The sequence below is a fragment of the Ailuropoda melanoleuca genome, chromosome 14, assembly GCF_002007445.2.
Source record: "Ailuropoda melanoleuca isolate Jingjing chromosome 14, ASM200744v2, whole genome shotgun sequence".
NCBI lineage: Eukaryota > Metazoa > Chordata > Mammalia > Carnivora > Ursidae > Ailuropoda > Ailuropoda melanoleuca.
Window position 1 is genome coordinate 34,792,596 of NC_048231.1, and position 21,134 is coordinate 34,813,729.

Sequence of the window (21,134 nt, forward strand, 5' to 3'; positions counted from 1 at the left end):
ACCTGCGCTGACAGCCCGGACTGATGGAACCCACCCGCTTAGGGCCCCAGGAAGCGCCCCAGCGCACGTTCGGAAATCCTCCCAGATTGGAGAACTTCCCCACTACGAATGTTTCTCTCTCTCTAAAGAGCAGCCCATTTTGACCAGAGCTTTCCTCCAGACCCGCAGTTGCCGGAGGAGGTGGGGGTGGGGCGGGCTCAGGTCCGACCTGGGGACCCTGCCACCGGGGGAGGCCAGGGCTGTCCAGGAACCACAGGCCTGTGCGCCGGGCTGGGACGCAGCCGTGGCCAGAGGCTCCGGAGTTCTTTTTTTTGTGTTGTTTTGTTTTGTTTCTGAGCGAGGTGTGTTTTTATTCTCCCGCGTGTTGAGCTGAATTCAATACCAGTTTTCACCCTTCTTGCGTTTCCTTTTCCGCATCCGCCCTTCCGCCTTGCGCGCCCCTAATCTGCCCCCATCTCGGGCGCTGGGCCAGGCGCAGGTGAGCGCTCGCGGTTGCGAATGCGGCTGGCGATCAGGACGCTGCAGGGACACAGGGGAGACGGCAAGGGCGGCAAGGGCGAAGCTTCTCCAGATCAAGATCTGCCAGCGCCCCTGCCTCTGCTTTATCTCGGGGCAGCCGTGGCTTCCTGCCTTTCCACCCACTCTCTGCAACCTGGGTGGGTTTCATTTCAGGGTAAAGTGAATTAACTTCTCCCTGGTATGTCTAAATCTGGGAGGTGTGCGTGAGGAGGGGAGGGAGCTGTTGGCCAGGACTTACTTGACCCTGACAAACACCACTTGGAGAGCAAGGTCAGTGTCCTGGGTCCTCACTACATCCTGTCCTTCCAGGACGCCTAGAACTTTTGTTTCGTTGTCTTTCGTATATATGTGTATTTCTAGCCTGATGATCCCGGGCCCCACAGAGCTCTCCTCCGAGCTCGCCTCTCTGTCCCGCACCACCTACCACTTGTCCACAAGTCAGGCTTCATAGCCAAACAGACAATGCACCCCCGGGATCCTTAGAGAATGTAGGATAGAAAGAGCTTTAAGGCTGCCCACTCCAGCTGGACCTTCACTAGCACCGCCCATTCCTCCACAGTATCTTCCCCAAATCCCCTACCAGGCTCCCAAGCAGAATTTAGAGGCTCACCCTTCCCCAGGTCAAAAATCCTGGACTAATGCCTCCCACTGCAGTGTGACTTTTTAGGCAAATTCCTTAACTTTTCTTGTGCCTGTTTCCTTTTCTGTGAAATTGAAAAAATACAACAATACTCCACATTTACCTTGGCTTTGGGGTTGTTGTGAGGGCAGCAAACACTCGTGCCTTTGAAAGCACTTTGAAACACTGGAAATCACCCAATTTTAAGCGATACAGATAGGGACAGCTATCACGAATCTAGGTGCGCAATACATGTGGAAGAATGAAGGGATCTCACTGAAGAGCCAAAATTATATTAAAAATGAAAAGCCAAAACCCGACGGTGCCTGGCAGAGGGGATGTTGGAAGTTACCTCTATTCTTGGAAGAGTTTTAATAACGTTCTGTTCTTTTCAGAAGTTACATCTACAAGGAAGTCCGAGGCCTTGAAGCTTTACTGAGGCCCATGGTGGGATGGGGTGCAGGTGCCCATATTTCAGTTTCCCAAGAACTTCCAAAGCCTCGCGCTGGAAGGCACGGTGCACCATGGGGGGAGCAGACCCACCTGCAACGGCTTTGTGCATGTTACTGTGCCTTTTCTCGTCTCTACAGCAGGGCCGAGGGCCCCTGTATCACGTGTTGGGAGCACCAGACAAGAATCACCAGGACTCTGAACGGTGCTGAGCCCTCTGTCGCTCTGACAAGCACGGGACCAAAGGTGTGGCTGCATGGATGGTCTCATTTGAGGTTCATCCTGTGAAGGGCAGTTGAGATGGGAGAAACTGAGCCAGGTGTGCTGGCATAGCTTGGCCCCCTGCGTGAAGCGCTGGAGCTGGGATTCCCACCCGGGCTATCTGAGCCCAGAGCCTGCGCTTGGAAGCTCTTGGGCACTGTGCCTGGCATCCGGCCAGCGTCCGATGGAAGGAGGCACTTCTCGATGTTTGAAGGAAGACCGGGCATGTCCCAGCCCTACTACCTGCTAGCCTCCTTTATGAGTTGACTTTAATTCCAGCGTTCGTGGGGGAAGCCTGTGGCGTCTGTCACCGGAAGCACTTTTATTGGAACTGAAATCCTCCAAGCTTGCATTTGCTACTTTAAAACTCTTCGGACGGTAATGAATATGGATGGGGAATAGTTGTCTATGAATATGGAGGAGCGGGTGCGTGGAGGATGGACGACTACTTAACATTAACCGCTGGTAACCTTTCCTCGGGTCTGACTTCCCCGCAATATTATCCCGAGAAGGGTCAGCCCCCGATGCTTTTTTGCAAAATATGATTAGTCACTTCTTCCCACATGTGCCTGCCCCTGGACCTTATTTGCCATCCTATATAATTATTAGAAGAATCTTCTAATTTTATTTGAAATTCTAAGCTGACACTTATGTCAAAGTGCCACGACACAGTATTGTGTGTAATTTCTCTTTTGTTAGCCTCATTTGGGCTCCTGAAGAATTAACACTCAGAGGAAAGAACCACCCCATTCACTTCCTTATTGCCACAGTTCCCTGCTGGACCTCCTAACTGTCGCCTGGAGGAACGGTTCCAAAAAGGTCCCACATTCCTGTCCCCTCCCAGGTACAAGTGACAGCCTATTGAGGGTGGCTTTGCCAGAGTGTGAAACCATAGGCCACGGGTTTTCTAGCATTCTCTCTTTGTACTTGCTGTTCCCTCTGTCTGGAATACTTTTCCTTCCTCTTCATCTGCTTGGTGAACTTCTATTGATTCTTTAACACTCAGCTCAAGCCTTCTGTTTTGCGGCCCTCCGTGATCCCCCCCCCGAGTTGGCTGCACACCCCCGCATGCATTCTTGCCCTCAGCTGCATCTGTATTTTTTTTTAAAGATTTTATTTATTGGGGCGCCTGGGTGGCACAGTCATTAAGCGTCTGCCTTCAGCTCAGGGCGTGATCCCGGAGTTCTGGGATCGAGCCCTGCATCGGGCTCCTCTGCTGGGAGCCTGCTTCTTCCTCTCCCACTCCCCCTGCTTGTCTTCCCTCTCTCGCTGGCTGTTTCTCTCTCTGTCAAGTAAATAAAATCTTTTTAAAAAAAAGATTTTATTTATTTACTTGACAGAGAGAGAGCATAAGCAGGGGGAGAAGCAGGGAGAGAGAAAGGGAGAAGCAGGCTCCCCGCTGAGCAGGGAGCTGGCTGTGGGGCTCGATCATGACCTGACCCAAAGGTGTATGCTTAACCAACTGAGCCACCCAGGCGCCCCTGCATCCGGATTTCTATGTTGCCATTAAATACTGGGTGTCTGGAGTGTGTTTGTGTGTGTGTGTGTGTGGTTACAAATCGGGGCTCTGCAGTCAGACCTCATGTTTTGACCCTCCCCTCACGCCCTAGCCCTGTGACCTCATTTTGTCGGGCGGGGGGTGGGGGGAGGGTGTGTGTAATGATACTGCCTGACTCCTGGATCGAGAGGATTAAATGAGATATGTTGCTGGAATGCTTTGCCTGCAGCAGGCGTCCAGGGGATACGCAGTGCGACTACCCCGTTGCCTGTCTTTCTCGTGGGCTCTGAGCTTGCAGGGGGTGTGAGAAAGACCTTTGTATTTACTCCCAATCCCTTGACCGTAGCTCGTGGGCTGTATTCCCAGCACTTGGCATAGAAGATGCACTCAGTTCCTGTCTCCAGAAAGAATGAGAGAGGCAATTTGCGGCGGGAGAGATCAGATGTCCCCTGTCGTCCTTCCTCCCTGGCCCAGCATTAGGAGAGCCCCTCCCTCGTGCAGGCCCTGCCCTGAGCTCAGCCATGGCTGGAAAGGGCAGAAACCTTTCCACCTGATTCACAACGGGTGACAGCAAGCATGTGGGTCACAGGACATGCTGGGACGAGAGAGAAAGAAGTTTGTGCTCACTCGGGCACAGGGTCCCCTTTCTAGTGTGTCCTCCCCCCGCATCAGGCTCTTCTCACTGCAGGGCAGGAGGAGCCATTCCCAGAGGCCCAAACTTTCCGCTGGGGCAGGGGGGAGGGGGCATTCACCAGCACAGGCTCCTCCCCCATCTTCCCAGGGTCCTATGCTTTTAAATTCACCTTCTTGGGAGCGTTGGGGTGGCTCAGTGGGTTAACTGTCTGATTCTTGCTTTGGGCTCAAGTCCTGATCTCAGGGTGTTGAGATTGAGCCCTGCACCAGGCTCTGTACACCCTGGGCAAGGAGACTGCTTAATAAGATTCTCTCTCTCCCTCCACCTCTGCCTCTCCCTCCCTCCCCCTGCTTACATGATCTTTCTCTCTCTCTCTCAAAATAAATAAATAAATAAATAAATAAATAAATAAATAAAATAATTCATTTTCCTAAAGACCTCCACCCTCACTGCTTTAAGCTTCAGGCCTCACCCTGGCTGGGTCTGCCTCAGTTGTGCACAGTGAGACTTAAATATATTTCATGACTCCCACGTGTCTTGAACACCGAGCACCTACTACGAGACACACGTTGTATAACTTTGTGCCAAGTACCAGCCAGACTTTTAGCATGGGATGTAACCCCCTTCGTAACCTGAGCCGGTCCCACCTTTGGCCCCATTGCTCCCGGGAGCCCAGCTGGGCTCTTACTCTTCCCCGAATGCACTGGGCACTGGTTTGTCTCCGCGTCGTTAACTGGGCTTTCCCCTCCATCTGCACCGGCTTCTCCCACCACCTCTGCCTGCCACTGCCTTCAAAGCCTCCTTCTGTCCGAGTTCCCCTGCAAACGGATGACACCCCACGCCCTGTGCCCTGGCACTCTGCTCAGCCTGCTTTGGCCGTCCCCAAGTGCAATGAGACTTTGCCCTTGATGCTTTGTCTTCCTAACGCAACAGCAGCACTTTGCTGGGAGGGCTCAGTCTTATTCCCATTCATATTGCTGAATGTGGAGCCTGATGTGTGCTTACGCAGTTGGTCTCCCTGTCCTTCTCTGGGGACAGGAGGGACAATGGAGGGAGATGTAAGGAGGAGGCGAGGAGGTAGGGAGAGGGGGGCAGAGGAAGAGAGGAGTTCTTGTATTTTGACCAATGAGTGCTAGAATTAAGAGATGGGAGAAAGAGAATATTTGGGCCGGATTGAGAAGGGTCCTCAGCTTGACTCTGAAGTCTAACGAGGCAGCTCGAGTTAAAAGTGACCAATAGAATTGGAGGGGCCACTGTTTTGCGCTTATGAAAAGGCGTCTATGCTTTTCAGTTTTGTGCCTGTCCTGGTTTATGTGGGGAGTGTTAAAAAAAAAATAAAATGGAAATGATTACAGTTCACAAGCAATATCCAGGTATTTACATTTTAAGAACCACTCCTAGAAACAATGGTTCTTTGTGTTCAAAAATCAAGTATTGCTAATATCAACCACGTTGAAAGGAGTCTCCACTGAAAGTATTGCTGTAGGTTAGAAGCTGGAAAATAATCCTTTTATGTACTTTAGGAGCCATATTCTGCCGTAACCATTTGAGCAGATAACATATAAGTTAAATTTTCTTTGATACTGGCATGTGACATTGCAAAAATCAAATGCATTGTTTTTTGACAAAGCTTGAGGACTAGAATTTAGAAAAGCACTTGGTATGGGAAATGACTGAATTAATACCATTGAAATCGTGGTTATAAAGATTGATAAGGAAGGTTCATTCACTAAAAAATATAATGGCAGATTTAATAATGATGGCATTCATCATCCGTCAAAGCCACTTATTAAGCACCCACAGGTACTTGGCAGTCTGTGGCATGCTGCACCAAGTTAGACAGACGCTGTCCCTATTCATCGGAGAGCTTGCCATTGTACGCCTCCTTTGTTGGGAGCACAACTTCCCCACTTGTCACTGGTGCATGAAAGACGCTCCTTGTCATTATTTATGCTGTCTGGGTTTCTGATTTTCTGGGGGGGGTGGCAAGGACTTTTTGGTCGTTTCTTTTAATTATACTACACGAGGCAGCATTCCAGCCTCGGGAGAGATCACCTGTCAGTGCGTGAGCTTGCAGGTGGGAATGACCCTTATATTCATTCACAGCATCTGCAGGAAAATGAGTGGTCCTTGCAGGACACCGTGTTACCCCTAGGAGCACCCACAGGGCTTTGCCTGCACCTCTGTTGAGCCAGGGTTACTGTACATTCCGTCCATCTCGGTCTAGAGGGTGAGCGAGCTGAGGGCACAGAGGTCCCCCTGCCCTTAGCATGAGGCACCCTGGCTGCCTGTGCCACCTCGCCAGAGATCAGCAGTGTGGTTGACTACCGAATGAGACCACAAAGGAGTCCACAAAGTAATAGAAGATCAGTGGTAGATCTTATCCAATGTGTGTTATACTCAATGCCTGACGTATTTTGTCCTGGATGCACGGACACACCGGGATATACAGAGAAGCCTATTTACAGCCGGTGGAGTGTGGCTCACTCTAGTAACTGAAAGTGGGCCCCCAGGCACACTTAACATGAAGGGTGGGAAGAGTTCTTCTTAAGCTTCCTCCCGGGAAGGGCATTGTCAACTGGCCTTCAGTGGGACGATGACCTGTGCCCGCGAGCTCCACGTCATGGACAGCGGCGAGGAAAATGCATCCAGTTCAAGATTTCCAAAAATACCATGATGGGGGGGATCATGGCTGATGCTGAGCCATCATTTCATGTGATACCCTTGCGTTGTAGAGATTTTGACATAAAAAAGAAATCATATTTCTGAACATTTTTGTAGTTTTTGAAACTCTCGGTGAAGTTGCTGGCCATCCTGCCCAAATACGCCTCATGCGAAGAGCTGAGTTAGGTGTGGCCCGATGTTTTCAAGACAACATTTGTTCTTCTGGATTCATTTGTAGGCTGACTGGTGGGGCAGTGGAATTAGTAACACAGAGGGTTTCCTTTATCACCTTGGCCAGTGGGAAGCTTAGAGATACATGCTTCCCCTGAAGGAGGGAGCTTCCTGCACATTCCTCTTTCCTAAAAGCAGAACCTTTGAACTGTCTTTTAATTTGTTTTGTCCCATTCCATGTGTATATTTTTATTACGAACAGCTTCAAATCCTTTTGAAAGTGAAATATGTATTTTTGTATTTATATATGTATAAATGTTAACTATATTATGTGTGTTTTTATACATATGATTATATACACATGCAGACATGAATACATGCGCACACAGACCTATGTATCATTCCTGCATCCGCTCAGCAGCATTGACGGGGCATCTGCTGGTTGCTGGGCACTTCTTGGTGCGTGGACGACCCCGGCCACACACAGGGTAGCTTCCTCCTTTTATGCGAATCAGTCCCCTACTCTGTCCTGGCTCCGTCCTTTCCCCCGGTCATGGCCACCCTTGTCACTCACATCCGACTGCTTCCCCGTCTGGCAGCTTTTTATCAATTCTTCCTTATACCTGTCTGGTTATTTTCCCTAAAACGTAGTCGTTATCTCTTAAGCCTCCTACCACAGACCCTGCACCGTGATGGTCTGATGGTCGGAGAAATAGCCGGTCATAGGTGGTGCTTGCTCTGAGCTTCTGACTTTGTGTGTATTACCTCCTTTAACTCTTGGAGGTAACCACAGCGAACATTCCCATGTGACAGGGAGGGAACCGACGCTCACGGGCTGAAACCACCTACCTAGCTCCACTGCTGCATCAGAGCCCTTGGACTCCAAGCTCGTGGCCACAGCTCTCCTGACGTTTGGGGTCCTGCTGCTCATGGTTCAGCTTGTGGCTTTCTGGCCTCTGGTCCTCAGCCCCGGCTCTGAGTTTATTCCTGTGCCTCTGCTGCATTTTCCTCTCAGGAAAGGGTCTCACCTGTCTGCTCTGTTCAGTGAATCCTTTCGATGTCCTGGGCAGATCGTCTTGGCGCTGGTGAAAGGTGCCTGCGGCCGCCCATAGAGCTGCATGAATGACGTATCACCTGTGGCCCTAGAGCGGTGGTGGCCAGACTCTGCCTGCAGTTCTGCATTTCCGTCCTGGGCACCGGACGACTCAAGGGGCAGAGCTCAGAGGAGTAGGTTACGTGAGCTGACCTAGTGCTGGGTGGTGAATTGGAGGTGAGGAGCCGGGCATTCAGCGGGAGCCTGGTGCTCTCCCAGGCTGCTGCCTGGCCTGAGAGTGTGTGGTTCCTCCATGAAGACTTGGCTCCAACCCAGCCTCATGTTCACCCCCTCCCCGGATTCCCTCATAGTCCTTGAGAACCAGCAACGATCGTGGGGTCTTACTGCTCAGATGCCTTTTGGTTGCAAGCAACAGTAACCAACTCAAGCTGGTCTAAGCATCTCCTAGTCACTTTGCCTCCCAGATACTTGCCTTCGCTCACCTGGCTTGTCATTTCCTTACACGCGGCAGCAAGCACGTGTGCTATGTCCTTCCTACCGTGGTGAGTATCACACCGAGCCCAGAGAAGATGCTCAGTAAATTCCTTAGCACCTTTCTGGGAGCTTGGGATCCACCAGTGACTAAAACAAGTCCTGCCTTCCTAGAACTTGGATTCTTCAGAGGAAGAGACAATAAATGACACGCATGATAAATCTGATTGTGTAGTGTGTTAGGAAAAAGAAAAGTCAGAACGGGGTAAGGAGGGGAGAATGCTGGCAGGGGGAGGAGGAGGGGAGGGGGTAGATCACAGTATGAAAGAGTAGAGTAAGGGCGGGCCTCTTAGAGAAGGGAAGGGAGACGTAAGGGGCTACGTGTGGGAGCAGCATGGTTATCTGGGGAGGAACATTCTAGAAGGACCAGCCCAGGCACAGACCATGAGTCTAGAGTGTGCTGGGAATGTCTGAGGACCAGCAAGGAGGCCAGTGTGGCTGGGGCCCGACATTTAATTTTTCCTCGAGTGTGGAAGGAAGATTCCTTTTTGGGTGTGCACTTCTGCTGAACGTTGGCTTGTCTCGCACTTTTGAGAGGTCAGCTCGAGAGTGAACGCCTCATCTTTCACTTGAACTGTTCTGTCTTTGGAAGAAGGATGCCCATCAGGGCTCTGGTCTTGTGTGTTCTGAGGAATGCTTTTTTTTTTTTTTTTTTGGTTTTTGAAAAAGCCCGGCTCGGGGAGCTGCTTCTGTTTGTAGATAAATTTCAAAAACATCGTCTTCCAGCTGCTGTGTCTCCACAGCACATTTTGGATGCCTGACATTTAAAATCCTGGAAACCAAGCCTCCAGTGTCTCATATCTCTTTGGAAATGATGAATTTCAAATGAACGCAAGTTAATGTAGTGCTTGTGAAGGGCGCCAGACAAACCGTGTTCAAAACTGTAGACTCTCGACAAAACAGGTCCAGCAGGGCCGCTCTCGGCAGATGGCTCTGCCCTCCCAGCCTTGCACACGCCCAGACGTCGCCTCTCAGTGTGAGAAGGCACTTCCTGTTTACTTCCCCTTTGCTACCTGGCCTGTGGGTGACCACGCGATTCCCAGCAAATTGTCTAGCCTCACGCAAGTGAGTACGTTTTGATTTTAATTGGGATTTTTGGTGTCAGGCAGATGCAGTCAGGGACAGTTGAAGGTTCTGAGCTGAGCTCATAGCTCACGTGGAAGTACTTCTTTGTCTGGCCATATGGTCCAGGCCGCTTGAACAAGTAAGTGTTAGCTGTAGACTGCTGTCTCTCAGCAGTCATACTGATCAATAGTGATCTCAACTCTTGGCCTTTGGGGATGGACAGTTCTTTGCTTGGGGGGCGGTCTTACCCATCGTAAGCTGTTAAGCCACATCCCTGGCTTTCCCCCTGCTACATGCCAATAACATGTCTTCCTGTTCTGACAACCAAAATGTCTCCAGACACTGCCGATGTCCTCTGGGTGACAGCAACCCTCTTGACCATCAGATTCCAATACCTGGGTGACGCTTATCAGCCCCTACATTTAAAAACTGGTTTCACAAATGTAATGCCCTTGTTATAACAACCCACGAGTGGGGCGGGGATTATCACTCACGACAGGGAAGATGGGAACATACGCTGTTTCTTTTCTTATTATAGGAGTAATTCGTGTTCGTTGTAAAGCTTGGGAGCACAGCATACTACACAATTCAACTACAATTCATCTGTGTTCTCACCAGCCGTCCACAAACTGCCATGTAAGAGATCTAGCTTTTTTCATGCATGTACCTAGGTGAGTATCAATGGATATACTTTTGAGACAAAAATAAGACCATGTTTTTATGCTGTGTCCCAATCTACGCTCTCCTGCGTGTGCTTCCTAAACATGATTCCTGCTATTAAATTTTTTTTTAAGATTTTATTTATTTATTCGACAGAGATAGAGACAGCCAGCAAGAGAGGGAACACAAGCAGGGGGAGTGGGAGAGGAAGAAGCAGGCTCATAGCAGAGGAGCCTGATGTGGGGCTCGATCCCATAACGCCGGGATCACGCCCTGAGCCGAAGGCAGACGCTTAACCGCCGTGCCACCCAGGCGCCCCCCTGCTATTAAATATTCTTACCTGTGATTCTAAGCCCGCATGGTGTTGCATCATGGAGATGGGCTGTCATTTACTCACCAGGCCCCTGTTATGGCAATTAGGTCATTTCCAGTTTTTCTCTGCAAACACTAGCTTTGGTTACTCCCTTTTCAGATTTAGAAACACTGGGACAGACTGGGAAATCGAATACTAGACTTTGGTTGAGACGGAGGGGATGAGTGTAAGGGTGAATTGAGAATGATACCCAGTTTTCAAGCTTTGGTCACCTGGGAAGATGATGGTGGCTCAGGATGGAGGAAAGATGATGAGTTTTGCGGCGAGTCTGACACCGAGTTGTTAGACAATAGAGGTGCCTGATGGCCAAGTACAAACAAGGGTCTGGGCTTGAGATAGCCATCAGGAGTGAACTTCCTCAAGGTGGGATTGAAGGCTTTAGCACAGGGCTGTCCAAGAGAAGTTTAACGCAAACCACGAGTGTCATCTTTATATTTCTCTCGGCCAGAGTAAAAACATAAGTTAAAAGAAACGGGTGAGAATATTTTAATAATGTATTTTATTTAACCCAGTGTATCCAGACTATGGTTGCCCTGTGTGACACTTGCTACATTTTAAGTGCTCAATAGCCTTACGTGGTTAGTGATTACCATAGTGCACTGGGCAGCCTTGGGGCATCATATCATAGCAGCATTCCCTTTGTCCCCAGGCCATATTTGATAATACCTGGAGACATTTTTGTTGTCACCACTGGAGAAGATGCTATGGTACCTCGTGAATAAAGGCCAGGGATTTAGCAGAACATCCCCCGTTTGCATAGGGAAGTCCCCCAAGCAAAGAATCATCCAGCCCAGATTGTCTTTGGGGCCAAGGTTGAGAAACAGTGTGGTGGGCAGCTAATATTTGTTCAAGGGGTCATGGAGTTCATTATGTGTCAGGCACGTGAGAGAAGCCTCATGGCATCCTCAGGGCAACCCTATGAAATAGGCATTATTGACATCCCCTTATTACTGATGAATTAACTGAGGTCTAGAGAAGTTAGGTGCATCTGTCCAAGGTCCTGGAGCTGGGCTTCGAACTCAGACTGTCTGAGTCAAGAGTAGAGAGTGGCTACGTGGAAGAAAGCTTCGGCATTACCTTCAGTTTGAGACCTCATCTGCAGTTCCTAAGGAATAAACATGGCACTACTGTATTCCTCTTTTATCTGTGAATTATTTTTATTAAGCGTGTTCACTTCATCATATCGTGTGGTCAAGCGGAAGACTGTCTAGTCTCACGTGGCTACTGATGGGCTCTGTAGTCTCGGACAGGTCAATTAAACACCCTGAATTCGAGGCATTTTCATCTGTAAAATGGGCACAAGTAACACCTCACGGGATTCACGTGGGGCCTGAACGCATTAATGTGTTTGGAAGCCTTGAACACCTCTCCACCGGGTGCTTGAGAACTCTGAGGCAGGACTGTATCACCACATCCTTGGTCTCAACAATCTGTCACCGGTAAAGGAAAGGCTCCGATGCCAGATTTTTGGAGAACCAGGAGAATGTGCCCGTCTCATCCTCTTGAAGCTCTCCATCGCGCGAACGAGATGCTGGTCAACAGAACGATGTTTCTTGAGCATTTCAGAGAACAGTCCTTGCCAGAACTCTTCCCTGTGCCTGGTGCCTTGAAACATTTTAGAAGCCGTCTGATTTCTGAGGCAGAATAAAGCTGAAGAGGGGTAACATCCAAAATAGCACATTAAAAAAAAAAAAAAAAGTCTGAGCAAGGGCATTTGCAGTATGGAAGCAGAATGTTAATTGAAATCTGACTTTGCCAACAGGAGCTTTGGAAAGAGCCCAGTCAGGATTCGACTAATTAAGACATCTTCAAAATTGAACAGGTTGGACTGTCTTAAAGAAGAATTGAACCAAATGAAAACTATATGCTAAGGAATGTGACGCTAGAGGCTTGGAAAAGGAAAACAAACAAACCTGAGAATACTTATGGGAAAGTCAAAGGAAGGCAGGAGAGATTCTGGCTCTGTGGACTTGAGCTTGTCAAACATGCCAGGCTGGAAACCACATTTCCTAACGTGTCTCTGACGTTGGCCGGTTGATTTCGTTGTTAGGCCGATGCGCCGTTCACACCACCTAGCAGAGAAGCTGGTTTCCTTCTGTTGGCGCTCGTGGATGTTTTTTAGGGACCATTTTCCTCATCCTTGCACCACTCCGTGAAAACCCAAAATATCCAAACAGAGCTCGTGTTTATTGCACAGCATTGTGTATTTTTTAAGATGTGTTCACGCGGCTTATCTCTCGGCTTCCCCTCCTTTGTTTCCTACCGAGCCAATCAAGAAGTCTTTATTTTAATGCGTTGCTAAATAAAGTAGTCGTTCTACAAAAAGCACAGATAAGACGCCTAATTTTTAAGGTTGTGCTAAGTACTGAGTTAGCCTGACAGCCTATATTTAGGATAATGATTTATTTGCTCTTCGGGAAAGCTAACAATTTGCCGTAAAATTTTGGATACAAAAGGTGAGGTTATACCAACGACACAATATAATCAATAGTGTTCCTCAGTACATCGGAAGATTCCAGTCCTACCGAAAAATATTTTGACAAGACTTCAAACAGTTAAAACTTCATCGTATTTGCTCATTATTGGAAACAGTAGTGTGTGTGTGCTGACTGCATCACAATAAATATTTCTGTGATCAGGAAACTTGTTACAGTCCAACAGCAAGTTTGCTCAAGCCTTAAATTATTTTTCATAATCTGTAAATAATGTTGACATTACTTTGGCATTATAATAAATATTAAGGCTATTTGGAAGTGAGTACGCTAGTTAGATGCCTGCCTAACAACACAAATTTATTTATATTATTGGCACATAGGATAAGAAACATCGCAGTCTTCTGCATTTGGCAAACAAGGCTGACATATTTCGTATTATCATTACATTTGTTTGGGGGTTCAAAAGTCATATAATTAATGCGCTAATAAACTATTTTGTAGAGCTGTTTTTCAGAAGCACATTACCAAATGCTTTTTGAATAACATAATAACTGAAGTCTTGTTCACAATAAATAGCAATTGATAATAAAACAGTTAACTGAATGGTTTAGCCATTTTTATTAACAGCGAGTAATGCGACTTTAGAACATGGGGAGGAATAAACAAGGGAGAAAATTGAAGTTTTCAGAGTAATTTTTGCAGGCAAATGGATTGTGATTTGTGGGAAAGATACAGAAAATGAAATCTAGATCCTGGAGGTTGCAGACAGGGATTTTTTTACCGGCTGTGGTGCTGTTTTTCTGTACAAAATCAGAAGAGGAAGGAAAGAGGTCCTGGCAGAAGGAATAAAAAGGTTCCCGTAGAAATGTGGGTTTAATATCGGAAGAACTGCCCCTGTTCCCGTTGTACCACTTTTCCTCAAACTGATCACAACAGCCACGCTTCTTTGGGCAAAACCACGGGGTTAGGGCAGTCACGTGCCCCGCGTGTTTGAGGTGGAGGGTGGGCTTCGGCTGGGCTACCAGCGTGGCCCCTGAATTCTGGGTTTTCATGGCTCTTCTAGAAAATGCGGGCAGGCTTCCTAGGCTCTGCTGGTGTCAACAGGCCCTCCAGTGTCTCACATTTTTCTCCTCTAATAAACTGAGTGTAGGTCTGTATGCATATTTGAAGTCAAATTAAATTAGAGGAATTAGCCATACGGTGACTTTTTTTTTTTTTTTTTTGGAACAGTAGAAGAAAACAGGAGAAGCAAGTACTTATTTTGGGGTCAAACCGTGGAGAGGGTTGAATGCCCCACCAGTGAACTGCCACCTGCAGGAAGTTTCTGGGACAGCTTTCCTCCCTGGGGCAGGTAGGAGAGGGGGTACCTGTAAGGCTGCGGTGGAAAAGAAATGGCGAGGGAGGGGCAAGTGTCTGGAAAACTGCGGGGTGATGACAGATGTGGGCGGAATCACCGCTATCATCACCATCATCATCATTGTTGTGGCTGAGCCCCACCGTGTCACCTCATGGGTCAGACACCTGGGGACTCCAGGAGCACTGCTGATCATTTAGTGAAACTCCACTGAACATTCGCTGTCTACAAGACAACGCATGGTGCTGTTTCGCACTTCGTGGTTTGTAAATTGCTTTCTCATTCCTGGTCTGATCATGTCCACACCAGATATCTTGATTCCTGTCTTTCTCACACGCTTAGTCCCGTTCATCAGGAGATCTGTCTGTCTTACCTGGAGAGTATCTGTGCTTCCCAATTGACTGAGGTCTTCATCAGCATTGCCTTCCCAGAAGGGTCTCCCCTGACGCCCTCCGGGGGCACCCGCCTACCCTGGTCTCTCCATCTCTCCCCTGCTTTGCTTGACTTCCTGGCACCCGCCACCTCCGGCGGTCGCAGGCCACGCCCATGTGCTTCTGTATTTGCTGTCACTCTCCTGCTGCTAAGATGGCAGCTCCACGGGGCAGGGACCTTGTCCCTTCTGTCCACTGCTATATGCCTTGCACCAGGTACACAGCACGTGCTCAATACATGTTTCCTGAGTACACCATAGGGCAGACTGGGGAGACACTACTCCTGTGTTATGTATGAGGAAACCGAGGTCCAGAGATACCAGTGGTCAGGACATCACAGCCAAGCTATGGAGCCTGTCCTTGTCCCCAGCTCCAGCCTCCAGCCTCTCAGTCTGGCTTCTGGTTACCCGGAGCACTGGGGGGCACCCATCAGCTCACCTCGGTGGTCTCTCTCCCCTCTGTGGTTATCATTTACAGGTATATATATTTGTGACATGGGTCAATCTGAAGTCCTGTGGCCAATGAGGTCATTTTTAATTTCTTCATCCGCACAGTTAGAAGTGATCTTGCAGGGGCACCTGGGTGGCTCAGTCGGTTAAGCATCCAACTCTTGGTTTTGGCTCAGGTTGTGATCTCACCGTCTTGGGATCAAGCCCCGCATCGGGCTCTGTGCTCAGCATGGAATATGCTTGAGATTCTCTCTCTTTCTCTCTCTCTCTCTCTCTCTGCCCTTCCCTTTCCCCTGCTCTCTCTCCCTCTCTATCTTTCAAATAAATAAAGACNCGCATCGGGCTCTGTGCTCAGCATGGAATATGCTTGAGATTCTCTCTCTTTCTCTCTCTCTCTCTCTCTCTGCCCTTCCCTTTCCCCTGCTCTCTCTCCCTCTCTATCTTTCAAATAAATAAAGACATCTTTTTTTTTTTTTTAAGAAGTGACCTTGCAGTCAGACCTAATAATGTAGATGTTGTCTATGGTTGGTACATACATTGAATCATTAATGATTGGCAAAGGGACGCCCCCACCACATGCTCTCTCTGCAGCAGGCTTTGCAGACCACTGGACTCTGGGATGTCAGGGAGGGTGGGATTAGGCACAAGAAATGAGGGGTGGACAGAAAGGGAAAGACTGAAATCTGGGAAAACAGTGCTGGGGGAGGGCTGGGTGGCAGAAGATGGACCAGAAGGGGAACTGCTTCCAACTGGGCTCGAGTGGGAAGAGTCCATGAACCCTTGTGATTCCAGAAAAAGAGCGGATCTTGGCGAAGTTTCGAGACTCTGGCTCAGCTCTCTGCTTTTGACTACAAGATGACTCTCTTAATGCTTATATTTCTAAACAATACCTAGTTTTGATATTGGAAACAAGAAAACACTTACTGTAGAATTAAAAAAAACATACAGGAAAGTCTAAGACAAAAATTAAAATTGTTTGTAAACTCACCACCTAGAGAAAATTATTAACATTCTGATGTGTTCCTTCTAAGTAGTTTTCTTTCTGTGTTCATATATAATTTTTACAAATGTATGTTTGGTTTTTTGCATTTAATATTAAGTCATGAGCATTTCCCCCTCTCAGTAGATTTTCATTAGAATATAATTTTAATGACAGTTTGAAGTCCCTGGGTTGGGCATGGCATCATTTAATAAACCATCTCTCAACATTTAGATGGCTTCCCATTTTTCATGATTATAAAAATGCTGAGGGAAACGTGCTTGTTTGATATGTGAATGGGACACCACATCTGTGACTGTCTTTTGGGTGTAGATTCCCGGGAGTGGAGCTCCCGCTTCGAAAGCCATGAGTTTAAAACCCTTGGTGCTGCTGTCAAAGGGTTGTGAGCCTCAGTTTCCCTCTTGCCCCTCCGTCAAGGCTGTCTTGAGAATGGAATGAAATGCTGTCCGTGTGAATTCTCCGCTGCTCTCACGCCACTGCTATAGGCAGCTTTCTCATTATTCCCGTGGACCTCCAAGAAGGCCCTCCAGCTACTGAAAATCTGGACAAGTTTTCTCCCCCTTTCTTAAGAACACCTATGCTACACAGGAAACCATGGCACAAGACACAATTTAAAAAGGATTTTCATCTGCTTTGGGAAATTAAATCTAAACACGTATTTTAGAAACTGCTGTAAATTTCGCTAAGCTACAATGTTTTCCTTCGAAGTCTAGGACATATGGTTAGTCTTCCAGTGTTACTAGTAACAAAGTCCTGAAAATATTAACTATTTCATTCTTCTGAGGATAGTGTAAAATTATCCTTTATTTTCTTTTTTGCCTCCCACACTTTGGTTTTAACAAAAAACGAGACATTCCTATTATAAGTAATTACAGCCCTTCTGTTACAGTCTTTCAGAGCCATAAAATTAGCTATTGTACTAAATAATTAGCACATGCCATTCAGAATATCCTAAAAATTATACGCAACATCAAGCAGGAACTATACACTGACACTTGGCCACGTTCTCTACAAAACTGCTCAGTGAAAATTAAGTATTGGCAACAGGTGCCTTGAAAACAATTTATTAATCGTAAAAAAAAATGAAGCCTTTGAATGACGGCATGTGAAAACGTTTTCAAGTTTGGGATTGTCTGAACTCTGACTTCTTAAACACAGTCTTGTTGGCTCACACAGTAATTGTATCCTTGAGGATAATTCCACCAGTGACGTTCCCAGCAGCTGATTTTAGGCTTATCCACAGCCAGCAGAGTCTCCCCCAGGTCTGAGGAGGTCGTCCGCGAAGAAGGGGACCCCTGGAAGTTTGCTAGCCCTGATGCATGGAGGCTGCCCCCAGAAGATGGTTGATCTTCTTTCTGCTTTGCTCCCGCGATCCCTGAGGATTATATTTACATTATTATTTTTTTCAATACTTACTCAACTGTGGCTGTTTGGAAGGGTTTAGTGGCTTTGCAGTTGAATAAGGACCTTGATGATTGTTACAAACTGGAGATGGACAAACCTGTATTATTTTGTACAGTCATGATCATTTCCAGGCCCTCTACCTGGAGATGCATGGCTTATGGAGACCATGTGTTTTGGAAGTCTCCTACTGAATATCACATCATGATTTTGGCTATTTGGAATAATTTAGCTCAAATTAGGGAAGAGAATGATCTCTACAATGTTTGAGGGTTTTTTTTAAAGACATTATTTATTTATTTATTTACTTACTTATGGAGCACGAGTGGGGGAGGGGGCAGAGGGAGAGAGAATCTCAAGTAGTCTCTGTGCTGAGTGCAGAGCTCAACTTAGGGGCTCTGTCTCATGACCCTGAGATCATGACCTGAGCCGAAATCAAGAATCAATGCTTAACGGACGAAGCCACCCAGATTTGCTTTATTGTAGCGTACAGATAGAAATGGGTACGGAACTGACATTCAGGCTTGGTACAGTTTGATAAAGGTGAGAGAGTTATATGCTTAAAATAGAGATATAGGGGCTCCTGGGTGGCACAGTGGTTAAACGTCTGCCTTTGGCTCAGGGCGTGATCCTGGCGTTGCGGGATCGAGCCCCACATCAGGCTCCTCCGCTGGGAGCCTGCTTCTTCCTCTCCCACTCCCCCTGCTTGTGTTCCCTCTCTCACTGGCTGTCTCTATCTCTGTCGAATAAAAAAATAAAATCTTTAAAAAAAATAAAATAAAATAGAGATATAGGCAAGAGACATTAAAAATAAAACAATATCACCCCAATGAGGTGATATACTATATTAATATTAGACAAAATAGATCTATTGGAGTTAAGAGAGTCATTTCATACAAAGAAAAGCTTCAAGAATGATAAAACGGCTTTAGATGCAAAATTTTTAGAAACAAAATACAATGTGTATCCACGATTTAAAATATAGAGAAAAACTTTATGCTACAATTTCTTCTAATTGACCAATCCACAGGATCCTCCTGCCTTCCTCCCCCTTAATTATTGATTGGGAAGGAAAACTGAAGACATGAATAATTGACAAATTGGATCTAAGGGACACATTAAGATCTGGGTACCAATTTCTACCCAAATTAAAGAATATACATGGTTTCAAAGTTTGAAAATTTACTACGTGTATACAAATGATTCTCAAAGCTGGCTGGCTGCCTGCTGAAGACACCCAGGGGTTTTGAAAGCAAGTGATCTCAGGCATTCTGCTGTAACCAAAAAGGAGTACGTCCTAGGCACCAGGACCCTGCAGACCCATCAAGATGGTTCCAATGTGCGGTCCAGGTGGAGGGCCTCAGCTGATTTCAGAGGACTGCCCCCAACAGGCCACCATCTCTGACCATATGGCAATAACAGGAGACATCAATAACAAAAATATAACCAGAAAATGTCATACATTTGAAATTTCAAAATTATACTTCCAGGACCCCTGGGTGGCTCAGTGGGTGAAGCGTCTGCCTTCAGCTCAGGTCATGATCCCAGAGTCCTGAAATCGAGCCCCGTGTCAGGCTCCCCGCTTGGTGAGGAGCTTGCTTCTCCCTCTCCCTCTGCTGCTTCCACTGCTTGTGCTCTCCTCTCTCTCTGTTAAATAAATAAATAAACTCCTTAAAAATTAAAATAAAATAAAATTATGCTTCCAAACCATTCATGGGACAATAAATAAATAAATACTTAGAACTGTTGGTCAGTGAATGTATACGTATCGTGATGTATGAATGAAGCTAAGCCAGTGAAAAGAGGGAAATCTACTTAAATTAGGAAGGAAAAAGACTAGAAATTAATGAGAAATTCATTTAATAACAAGAGAAAGAACAGCTGATTAAACCCAAGGAAACTATCAGGAAGAAAACAAGTAAAAGTAGAAATTAATGGAACAGAAAATAAACATACAATAAGAGAAGACAAACAAAGCCAATAGTTGATTCTCTGCAATGATTAATAAAATAGACAAAACTCTTTCAAAGTTAATTAAGAAAAAGAGAAGGAGGCACAAATAAATTACCTGAGGAATAAAAAAAGATGATGCAGAGATTAAATTGATGAGGGTATTATGAATAAAACATGTATGCCAATAAATTTGAAGTCCTCAATTAAATGAATAAAATAGTAAGAAAAAATATAACTTATCATAACTGATTCAAGAGGAAATAGTTCTGTAACCATTAAGGAAATTGAATCAGTGGTTAAAAATCTTTTCACAAAGAAAGCAGTGGGACCAGATGATTGGAAAGGGGAGTTCTATCAAAAATGCAAGGAACCAATAATTTCATCTTACACAAACTCTTACAGAGAATGAAAAGGAAGGCCCAATCCCCAACTCATTTTATGAAATTGTCTTCACCATGATGTCAAAACCAGATTAGGAACAACAAAGAAAAGAATTACAGCTCAGTCTCACTCGTGAGCATAGATGCAAAGACGCCGAACAAAATTTATTAGGAAAATAAACTCAACACCATATAAAACATATAATACATCACAAAGAAGTTGGGTTTGCTCTAGGAACACAAGGTTGGTCTTTCCATGGAGAAATCAACCAATGGAATCCTCCACATTAACCAAATAAAAGAGAAAACCCCTATGATCATCTCAGTACATGGCAGATAACATGGTGAATAAAATTCAACCTCTCTTCATAAAAAATAAAAAATACTCTAACCAGGGCACCTGGGTGGCACAGCGGTTAAATATCTGCCTTTGGCTCAGGGTGTGATCCCGGCGTTCTGGGATCGAGCCCCACAGGCTCCTTGGCTGGGACCCTGCTTCTTCCTCTCCCACTCCCCCTGCCTGTGTTCCCTCTCTCACTGCTGTCTCTCTCTGTCAAATAAATAAATAAATAAAATCTTTTAAAAAAAAATACTCTAAACAAATGCAGACCACAGAGAGAACTTCTTACTCTGATAAAGGATATCTGAAAACTCCTACAGCAAATAGCATACTTACGATTGAATGTTTTATAAAAAATTTTTATTTAAATTCTAGTTAATTAACATACGGTGCAATATTGGTTTCAGGAGTAGAATTCAGTGGTTCATCACTTCCATATAATAGCCAGTGCTCATCACAGCCAAGTCACTATTGCATGTGGAAAACATTCTCTTTACACCTAGAACAAGGCAGTGAGGAGGGTGACCAAAGCTGTCAATCCAGCCCTAAGGTGCTATCAAACGAAGGCAAAGAAATGAATATGAACATCAGAAACAAAGAAATAAAATCGTCGGTATGTGAAGGTGGCATGATGGCCTACATAAACCCCTTTCTCCCCAGATCCACAAATAAATCATGAGAATCAATTAGAAGTTCATAAGATCAACAGAATCAAACCCAGTGTACAAAAGTTAGTTGCATTTCCTGAAATCAACAAAAGCTCTTAGGAATAGTAGGCCAAAATCTATTTATAGCAAAACAGTTATAAAATTTCAAGGAATCAATTTGATAACGTATCGATAAGCCCTTTATGGAGCAAATTATGAAACTCTACTGAAAGAAATTGAAATTA

At 46.2% G+C, this 21,134-nt stretch overlaps 1 long non-coding RNA gene across 10 annotated transcripts; it reads left to right on the forward strand.

The window, feature by feature from the left end:
• Positions 1 to 238: 238 nt before the first annotated feature.
• On the forward strand, positions 239 to 15,389 carry LOC117795996. 10 transcript variants are annotated; one of them, XR_004620230.1, is made up of 4 exons: positions 239 to 673; positions 1,534 to 2,693; positions 10,005 to 12,159; positions 12,262 to 13,537. It is a non-coding gene; the product is annotated as an uncharacterized LOC117795996 (long non-coding RNA). The 10 variants fall into 10 exon arrangements; XR_004620233.1 differs by lacking the exon at positions 12,262 to 13,537 and adding an exon at positions 14,165 to 15,389 and having other exon boundaries at positions 308 to 673; positions 10,005 to 10,137; XR_004620235.1 differs by lacking the exon at positions 12,262 to 13,537 and adding an exon at positions 14,168 to 15,389 and having other exon boundaries at positions 308 to 673; positions 10,005 to 10,137.
• The last annotated feature ends 5,745 nt before the right edge of the window (positions 15,390 to 21,134 follow it).